Source organism: Arachis duranensis, chromosome 9 (assembly GCF_000817695.3).
Source record: "Arachis duranensis cultivar V14167 chromosome 9, aradu.V14167.gnm2.J7QH, whole genome shotgun sequence".
In the NCBI taxonomy this organism is placed as follows: Eukaryota; Viridiplantae; Streptophyta; class Magnoliopsida; order Fabales; family Fabaceae; genus Arachis; species Arachis duranensis.
In genome coordinates, this window is record NC_029780.3 from 5,082,589 (window position 1) to 5,093,605 (window position 11,017).

Below are 11,017 nucleotides of genomic sequence, written 5' to 3' on the forward strand. Positions count from 1 at the left end.
CTAACATATTTTAATTATATATAACTAAATTCAATGTCATTAGTTCAACCCACACAAAATTGTATTGAGAGAGAGGTTATTTGTTTCCAAAATCGATGATAATCCTAATATTTGATTTAAATTTCAAATTGGAAATTATTTAAAATTAATTAGTGGACTATAATTTAGTTTTAATTTTTTTTTTATCAAAAATAGGAGACTCAAACTCGCAACCTCTTAATTAAGTATGGAGAGACTATGCCATTTGAGCTATTTACTCATTGGCAATTTAGTTTTAATTTCAAATTAACTCTATTATACACATCGTATAAAACATACATTGTTTCCTCATACTTTTTCATATTCAAATGGCTTTTCAATTGCAAATCCTACTATCAGTTTGATTTTTCCACAAGATTTCATCATTCCGCTTAGCTTGTTGTCAAGTAAAAGACGATGGCTAGAAAGTACGAAGGACATGCAGTGGGAATCGACCTTGGCACAACGTACTCTTGTGTTGCCGTATGGCAGGAACAACACTGTCGATTGGAGATCATTCATAATGACCAGGGCAACAGAACAACACCTTCCTACGTTGCTTTTACTGCCAATCAGAGGTTAATCGGAGATGCTGCTAAGAACCAAGCTGCCGCTAACCCAATTAACAGTGTCTTCGGTATAGTAATAATAGTAATCTTCTTACTTTCAATTTTTGCATGTGTTTTTTCTTTTTCTTGCTCTCTAACTTACACAATTATTATTAGTCTCTTTGTATTTTCGGATACATTAAGAAAAACAATAATGTAAGAAACTCCACTTTGTTTTTTCTTTTACTTATTCTTATTTCAAGTTGTGTTTTTGCTGGTTTGTTATGCTTCATCCACCCTCACTACCCTTGTTGGTTGAAATTCTAGTTAGAAACTTATTGAAAAATAAAGAAAGTCTACTTATTGTTTATAGTATTAGTCCAGAGAGGTCTTTTGCTGTAAATGCTGCAGCTTCTATTATAGAAATAACTCTTTTGTCCCATTTATTTTCAAATGGAAGGAGTTTTAGCACTAAACTGTACTTGAAAGATTTCTTTATTTTCCTTCGTTTGTTTTTCAGATGTTAAGAGACTCATCGGTAGAAAATATAGTGATCCGGTTATCAAGAATGATCTGTTGATGTGGCCATTTAAGGTCACTGCTGGTGCTGATGACAAACCAATGATTGTTGTTACATACAAGGATCAAGAGAAGCAATTTTCCGCAGAAGAAATCTCATCTATGGTTCTCATTAAGATGCGAGAGATTGCGGAGGCATTCTTAGAGTCACCTGTTTGTAATGCTGTTATTACAGTGCCTGCATATTTCAATGGATCTCAGCGCAAAGCTACCAGATATGCTGGGGCCATTGCAGGCCTCAATGTGATGCGAATAATTAGCGAGCCAACTGCTGCGGCTATTGCATATGGCCTTTACAAGAGATCGAATTGCGCCGGAGAGCGTAATATATTCATCTTTGATCTTGGAGGTGGTACTTTCGATGTGTCTCTCCTTACTATTAAGGGGAAGGTCTTCCAAGTTAAGGCTACTGCCGGAAACACTCACCTCGGGGGAGAGGATTTTGATAACAGAGTAGTGAATTACTTTGTAAATGAATTCAAAAGAAAGAACAAGGTTGACATTGGTGGCGATGCCAGAGCCTTGAGGAGACTGAGAACTGCTTGTGAGAAGGCAAAGAGGACTTTATCATTTGCCGTTACTGCCACCATTGAGTTAGATGCTTTCTTTAAAGGAGTTGACATCTATTCATCAATAACGCGTGCTAGATTCGAAGAACTTAATATGGACCTCTTTAGAGAGTGCTTGGAAACGGTAGATCGATGCATCACTGATTCGAATGTGGAGAAATCAAGTATTCATGATGTGGTGCTTGTTGGTGGCTCTTCTAGGATTCCCAAAGTGCAGGAGTTGTTGCATATGGCGCGGCTGTTACGGCTGCTTTGTTGAGTGGAGGCACTAAGAGTAGTGCCCCAGACTTGGTGCTGCAGGATGTTACTCCTCTGTCTCTTGGTGTACGGACAAGAGGAGATGTAATGACTGTTGTGATTCCAAGGAATACTAACATTCCTGTAAAGAAATCACGAAATCTCTTCACGGTTGAAGATAACCAATTGGATATGGTGAAAAGAATTTATGAAGGTGAGAGGACAAGAGCCAGCGATAACAACTTGCTCGGTCTATACACACTTCATGGCATCCCTCCTGCTCCGAAAGGCCATCCTGTATCGATATGCTTCGATTTAGATGCCGACGGCATCCTATGTGTAACTTCTGAGGAAAAGACCACCGGCAATAAAAACCAGATTACCATAACAAATGATAAAGGAAGATTATCGCAGGAAGAAATCGAAAGGCTCATTGAGGAAGCTGAGAGATACAAGGTTGAAGATGAGAATTTTCTTGAGAAAGCAAATGCAATACGTGCTTTGGAAGATTATGTTTATGACATGGAGAAAGCCTCAATCGGTTCTAAGCTTTGTCCTGAGGATAAGAAGAAGGTAAATTCTGCAATTGATTAGGCTAGAACTCTGCTTGATGATGATAACAAGGAGAACATAGAAACTGATGTGTTTGTGGAGCATCTAAATGAAGCTAAGCTCATTTTTGAGCCCATTATAGCTAAGACTAGATAGTTTTGTTCAGGTTTTACTTTTCTTTAATTTTTAATGTTGTTTGTAATGCAAATCTTTATGACAGACATTATCTGAAGCATATTTGGCGTTGAATTTGAGTTTTGGTAGATACATTCTGTAAAGGTATCTTACGGACAGATCTTGTGGATTTTGAATGGGGTAAATGCTAATTTGTTAAGTGTTGAGTGAATTATACGCACTAGATTTCATTATTATTAAATATCCTGGTAGAAAATAACTTGAGTTCACTCATTCACTTAAAGAAGTGTCAATGTTCGAATTTCGTTTTGTGTAAGCAAACTCTTAAATGGAATTATAGTATATGTTTAGTGCACATTGTATGATATCTATCTTGGCTATGGAGATCTATGAATTATAATCTGAGGTTCTAAACTTTTATATTCAAGTAGATGTGTAAAAATTCAAATTAAATCATGTTTTTCAATCAATTCAATGTTTAATCATAGAGAGTATACAAGATTCATTATCCAACAATGGTGATGAGAACAAAAGGATCATAAGCCTTGGTGATGGAAGTGGTGACTATTGCACAAGCTTGAGGCTTAAAGAGAGAGATTTCATGATGCCAAAGAAGAACTTTCTTGTGTGGGATTTGATTTGCGAAGACCCTTTGCTTCTTAAGGCTGAAATCCATGCTTTGATGGACAAGGATTTGAGCAAGTTTTGTCAAAATTAATCAACAAAATCGCTTAGTTTAAAACTTAATATCTTCCATTTGTTACCGTTTGAAGAAAATGTTTGTTCACAACTCATGAAAATTTCCAATTTTGAATTAACCTATTTGCTTTAATAATGTAAAAATATTTCAATGTGGTCTAAAATATTTTATCAAGAAGCCCAGCTACAAAACTCGAATCTGAACATCCAAATTCAATTGACTCAAGATAGTGCTGAATCCCACCTTTGAACTCACACTGATTTTAAGAAAAAGAAATTAACTTTTTTGAAAATTTGGGAAGTTAGAATTAGGATAATTTACGTACTTGTACAAATTTCGTTATTATATAAACCGTGGGAGCCAACCACGATTTTTTATTTGTACATAAACCGTGGCTGGTAGGAACGGTTTACGTGTTGGATGAAAATGAGTATAAACCGTGGGAGCCTACCACGGTTTATGATTGCATGTAAATCTTCATAAAACCTTGCTACCAGCAATGGTTTATGAAGGAGCGGGAATTGACATAAACCCTTGTAACTTACAACGATTTATGAGGAGTAAACATCTATATATATGTGGGTGAGATTCAAGCTGCATGAGAGAGATCATTATCGTAATGGCAAGTGAGGAGGAGAGTGTTCTTGTCCTATTGCTAAATTTTAATTTTCTACTTTAAATAAAAAAATTAAATTTTATAATTTAAGAAAGTAAAAATTAAAAAAATAAAAATTAATTTTTTAAAATTTTTAATTTTTCTAAAAATATTTTTTATTTTTTATTCATCGAAAAATGCTACACCCGGACAGTTGACTTTTTTTATTTGCTGCACTTGTTCACAAATTAAAAATAAATTAATTTAAAAAATTTAAAAGTTTCAATTTTTTTATTTTTTTGATATTGGTGGAATTTTTTATTTTTATACTATTAGAAAAAAATTATTTTTTTAGTTTAAAAATTAAAAAATAATAAGTTTACAGATCTATTGTGTACTAGATATTGCTGTACTTTATTTTATTTTCAAATACGATCTAAATAATAAGTTATAAAAAAAAGTTCATTTTTATTTTAAAATTCAAATTTTGAATTAATTAGATATAATCTTCTAAACGTTATTCACGTTATTCGCATTTTTCATTGTTCATTCAGCGAGTGGGGATGTGGTTGGATTTGTTTAAGAAGATTTCATTATCCCGATTAGCTTGTTGTGAATCCAAGGAGGCAAGGACGATGGCGAGAAAGTACGAAGGACATGCAGTGGGAATCGACCTTGGCACAACATACACGTGTGTTGCCGTATGGCAGGAGCAACATTGTCGCGTGGAGATCATTCATAATGACCAGGGCAACAGAACAACACCTTCCTACGTTGCTTTTACTGCTAATCAGAGGTTCATTGGAGATGCTGCTAAGAACCTGGCTGCCGCTAACCCAACTAACACTGTCTTTGGTACACTAATAATAATCTTCTTACCTCTTACTTTCAATCTGTGAATGTGTTTTTTTCTTGCTTTATAAATTACACTATTTATCTTCTCTTTGTATTTTTAGATACATTAAAAAGAAAATAACGTAAGAAACTCCACGTTGTCTTTGACTTTTATTTCTTATTCTTATTTTCTTATGTTTTGTTTTGCTGTAATCTGTATTTTTGCTGGTTTGTTATGTTTGGTGAAAGTGAAGTTAGAGTCTTATTGAAAAGAAAATGTACAGCAATCGGTCGTCAACCATTATCCTTCAAAGGATTCAAAGTTTAATTTAGGACGTAGGCGGTGGTGGTGGCCGGTGGCCAAAGATGAAATTGTGGTGATTTAGGTAAGAGTGATGTTAGATGGAAGAAAAAGGAGATGAATAAGAAAATTGTAGATATAAAATTAAAAATTTATTTAAAAGAATTTTAGCTGCAGAAATTGACTACTAAAAATTGGCTTTTTTTTTACTTTATTGAAAATATAGTATTAGTACATATTATAGAAGAATTTTTTTTCAAAAGAGAAATATTAGAATATTATTGAAATAAATGTTATTGAAATTTATTATTTTTTTATTATTTTTAACTATTAATCTCTAATAATCTAATAATATATTTTAATTGGACGTTGAAGGTTCGGCCACTTAGAGAGAGAAGAGATAATCATGTAAAACCCAACATGTAATTACATCTAGTCCTTTCTTGATCATCACCCTTCATCAATTCGAGCTCTCCATCCTTGGCTTCCTCTCCAAGATGGATTTGTGGCCCTTGATGCTTCATGATGATGATGACTTCATTTGCTTCAATCTCTGCCTTCAACCATCACTTCGCCACTCTAGCTACTCCTTGTGGTGGTTGAGCAGAATCAAAGACAAGCCATGCTTCAAGAATCTCTCCTCTTGGCCGAATCTTCAACGTCCAATTTTGAGCATGTAAGGCTCAAGATTGCCTCACCAAATCTAACCACATTTGGTAAGTATCTTAGCCACAGCTCACTTTTATTTTGGTGTGATTTCTTGCCATCATTAGCTTGATGGTCTTGATGCATGCAGCTTCTTCCTTTTCTTGGTTGAAGAACATTTCTTCCATTGTTTCCTGGACAAGGACCGAAGAAAGAAGCAAGAAAGAGATGAGAGAGAGGAAAGAGAAATAGTAGTTAATGAAACAAAAGATAAAAGTGAATTAATTTCCCTTTCTCTCTTTACTGACAAACGTGTAGCCTTGGTGCTTGCAATCACATCACTTTGTCAATTTCTCTCTCATAGTTCCCATGTAATAAATGATAGTTGAGTGTAATTTGAAATCCAACACATGTTTGAATTTTTGGATCTGTTGAAAACAATTTGGCTTCCCTCTTCATTGTTTTCGGGTAATGCATGAGGAATCAGCATTGCATATAATTGGGCTTAGTTGCATCAAATATTAAATCTGGCCCAATTAATAACATTTGCTTTCCTGATGGATTTAGATCAAGCATAGGAAGCTTTCATAAAAAAATTAACCATGGGCTTGATTGTAATCAACATTGAGCTTGGCCCATCAATATAAAATTTCAGCCACTTAGTATGCAACAAGGCTGGTTATTGGGTTTAAGCCAGAAATTCATTTTTCGGCCCAATATAAAATCTACACAACAAAATTATTAATTAAGCAAGTATGAATTAAGATCAAATTAATAATTTTGTAATTTAATATTTTAATAATGTTTGTTCATCATCAAAATTTAATAAGAGTTTTCCAAACTCATCAATCTCCCCCTTGATGACAAACATTATTAAAATTGAAATGGAAAGAAATTTTGAGATTGAGTAAAGAATACTCCCTTTAAATTTGAATTTCTTCCCCTTTCTAAATGTCACATAACTCCCCCTTAATGTATGCTATTTTACCAAGGGAAGCACTAACCTGTAACATTTGAATCAAGCTTAAAGTAACAATGTTATTTAGCATATTTATACATGATGCTAAATGCTTGATTTATGAGCAATTTTAATTGATAATCAAAACTCATTTGATATCATAAACTGATTTACTGCTCAACCTAAAAGTATCCAAATATTTTTCAAACATTTTTCTGTTTAGGATACCAGAGTAAAATATCATGATAAAAAATATTTGAAGAAAAAAACAAGACAGTTTTGATATTTAACATAATTTAAAGGAACTGCCAAAAATAAATTTTCAATCCAACAAGTTTATCAATGATGAATCAACAGCCAGGCATCAAAATAAATCAATCATTATAAACCAAATGCCAAATAAACTAATCATGATAAACCAAACAAATGCAGTTCAAACAGTAGTGACCATAGTAAAACAAATGCAATAACAACATGCATTCTTTGAACAAGGGTGATCATGAATTTTCAAATGAAAATTTCATCCCCTGTTCCCCTATTTTTCAGCCCCTGTTTCATTCCAATTTCAATTTTGGAACCTAAATTTCCTCTCCCTTTTGTCATCAAAGGGGCACCTGCACAAATCACGATTAACATAACAAAATGTTCAAGATAAAATAGCAAAAGTATATCACAGTATCCTAGAGATTATCCTAAAGCAGTGAGTATCAAGTCATGCTTATACAAAAAAAAGATTGAGCCTAATGGAGCCAATATCAAACAGAGTAAAAACAGTCACTAATCTTCAGAGAAGTTAATATCTTCTTCCTCGGCGTCTCCTTTACTATCATCTCCCAAGTCTTCTTTAAAATGTTCCATCATTAGAGTGACCCTTTCTTTGCAATTTTTTCAAGCTTTCTCACTCTCATAAGCTTGCTTGCGGGCCTCTTTGTGGAATCGAAACATCATGTCTGCCATGTTCGAAAATTCTCCCAAAATCTGTTTGATGGACTGGATTGTTTTGGAAGATTCTGGCCTGCCTTCATGGTCACTATCTGATGCAGCAGATTTTCGCCCTTTGGTGTCCTTAGTCGCTCCTCCTCCTCTGATTGAAGATACCTTATTTTCTACAGTCTCATTCAACAAATCAACTTTAAAGTACTCAAAAATGCTAGTTAAAAACATACCATAAGGCAGATTAGCCTTTTTGGTGCTTCTAACAGAATCCCACATGTGCCTAATCATAATATAACCAAAGGAGATAGGGGTAGAGGTAACCAAAGCAAACAATATGAGACAATCAGAAAATTTTACTCGGTTGTGTGAGCCGCTTTGGGGAGTCAGAATATGAGTGATGATTCGGTGAAGTAGGGAATTGACTGGTCCAAGGGCTTTGTGGGTTGGAATGGTGCCATGCAATCCAGAAAGGTTCTTGCAAATGTGCTGGAGAACAGTTTTGTGTGAAACGCCAACTTGTGTGTCCCATTTCTCCACCATATATGCTCGCGGTCCTTCATCCTTGAAGCCCAGGACCGCTCCAATTGTCTCAGCATCAAGGGCTATTTGAACCCTTTTGACATAGGAATGAAGGGTGCCGTCAATAAGTCGCATATTAGCATAAAACTCTCGAACAAGACCTGGGTAGACTGGTTTCTTGATGAGAAGCAGAGGCTTCCAGTTGAGGAGTTCAAACAGAGAGAAAATGTTGGTACTCTTGAGATTTTCGAGACTAACAAGATAGGTAGTGCACAAATGACGCTTCTCCATAACCTCTTTGTGAAACTCAGAGGTACAGGAGTTAAATCTGCTTGGATCAAAATGAGAGTGAGTCTTGCCATACTTGTCTCTGAATTCCATGGATTCCAAGTTTGGAGGTTCAGTCGTGTCATTGAGTGCAAACCCCTGATTCTTCTGTGAGCTTTTTCCGGGGGTAGTCTTCTTTGGTGATGAGGGTGGAGGTGAAGGAGTGGGAGAAGTATGAGATTCTTGCTCTTCTTCTTCAACTACAGGTTTCTTGTTCTTGCCTCGGCCTGAACTTTTGTGGGCAATCACCTTCTTTCTCATGGTGGTTGTTTGTTTGGACGGTGGTGAAAGAGAAGATGATGAGGTTGAATGAATATGGATATGAGTGTGGGTTTGAGGCGTTGATGGTTTTTGAGAAAGAAGAATTCTTTCACTCTTTCTTGGCGCGGTTTTCTTTTTCATGGTAATGGAGGAATGAAATATGAAAGGGTGTGGTTGATAACCGAGTTGAGTGGGAGAGAAGCAAGGTGGGTGACGCATTAAATGAGGCTTGGAGAGAGAGAATGGTGGAAATAATGATCATTAGTGGGCGGTTAATAACCATTATGGGGTGGTTATTACCCAAAAAGATGATTTCCCTTTTAACTTTTGAAATCTAAAACTGAAAAGTTGTTGCCTTAAATCAAGGGATTAGATGGAGAGAGGGATTTGATTTGACAATAACCACTTCCAAGAAGATATGACGACACAAGGAAGAAGATTCTTATTTGCATAGAGAGCTAACTAACAAAACTGTTATGGTGGGGTCATAGAATTTTGGTGGGGCCCATAAAATTTTGAATTTTGCGTTATCTCCCCCTTGACCACAGCTCTTCCATTATGCCATTATTTTTCATCTCGTCCAAACCTACGAGCAAAACTGAACAGAGTCACATATTCACAGATTTTCAATAAAACTTAAATCAAACATTCCCAAACTTTTTCTCAATGTACTGAATTTGTCTTCACAGAGAGGTTTTGTAAAAATATCAGCAATTTGGTCTTCAGATTTTACAAATTGAATATCAATAGTACCCTTTTGCACATGTTCTCTAATAAAATGATATTTTATCTCAATGTGCTTAGTTCTTGAGTGCAGAACAGGATTTTTTGAAATGTTTATAGCACTCATATTATCACAAAATAAGGGTATACTATTGATTTTGTATTTGTAATCTTCCAATTGTGTTTTTAACCAAATTAATTGTGAGCAACATGCAGATGCGGAAACATATTCGGCTTCAGCAGTGGATAAAGCCACTGTGGCTTGTTTCTTGCTTGACCACATGTTGAGTGAGCTTCTAAGGAAGCAACACATGCCGAGGTGCTCCTCCTATCCACCCGATCTCCCGCATAATCTGCATCACAAAAACCTACTGCACAAAAGTCATCAGATTTAGGATACCATAATCCATAATTACAAGTTCCCTTAATGTATCTAATGATGCGTTTAACAGCCGTAAGGTGGGATTCTTTTGGATGTGATTGAAACCTTGAACATACACCCACACTTTGGACTATATCCGGTCTAGAGGAGGCAAGGTACATAAGTGAACCTATCATTCCTCTATACCTTGTTTCATCTACATCTTGGCCATCATCATCCTTTTCAAGTTTAGTATTGGGATGCATAGGAGTGCCCATTGATTTGGAATTTTCTAGGCCAAACTTTTTGACAAGTTCTTTTGCATATTTTCCTTGGTGAATAAAAGTACCATTAGGAGTTTGCTTAATTTGGAGGCCAAGAAAGAAAGTAAACTCTTCCATTAGACTCATCTCAAACTCACTAGTCATGAGTTTTCCAAACTCTTCACACAAGGAAACATTGGCCGAACCAAATACAATGTCATCAACATAAACTTAAACAAGAAGGATATCATCATTAGATGCTTTAATGAATAAGGTAGTGTCGGTGGTTCCCCTTTGAAAATGATTTTCCAACAAGAAGGCACTAAGCCTTTCATACCAAGCTCTTGGAGCTTGTCTAAGACCATAAAGAGCCTTAGTTAATTTAAAAACATGATTTGAAAATTCTTTATGTTCAAAACCGGGTGGTTGAGCCACATACACTTCCCTATCAATAAAACCATTAAGGAAGGCACACTTAACATCCATTTGAAACATTTTGAAACCCTTATGGGCAGCTGACAAACCCCATTTTGACAGTTTATCTTGTATTGATTTTTGGGGATTTTATAACCTTTTACCCACATTTATTCAATGAAATAGCATGGTTTTATAACTTCTCCTTTAATTGTGCTTAAAAGTGAAAATATGCTTTTTAGGTCTTAAAATGAATAAATTTAATTCACCTTGATTCCATTAGATGCCTTGATATGTTTGTTAAGTGATTTAAGGTTTAGGATGGATGAGGTACTAGTGTTCAAACCTTATTCTTGTCAAATTGAGCAAGCTCCTCTTGCATTGCTTTAACCCATGATGAATCCTCAAGAGCTTGTTTGACATTACTGGGCTCTATTTGTGACAAGAGAGCAAGATTTCTCGGTTCGGTTTGCCTTTTGGTGGATGATCTTGTTGTTACTCCTTGAGAGGGATCACCAATGATGAAGTCATGAGGATAACCC

At 35.4% G+C, this 11,017-nt stretch overlaps 1 pseudogene; it reads left to right on the plus strand.

Annotated features, from left to right (window-relative positions):
• Positions 1–435: 435 nt before the first annotated feature.
• Positions 436–2,722, plus strand: LOC107464240 (heat shock cognate 70 kDa protein-like; annotated as a pseudogene).
• Positions 2,723–11,017: the final 8,295 nt, after the last annotated feature.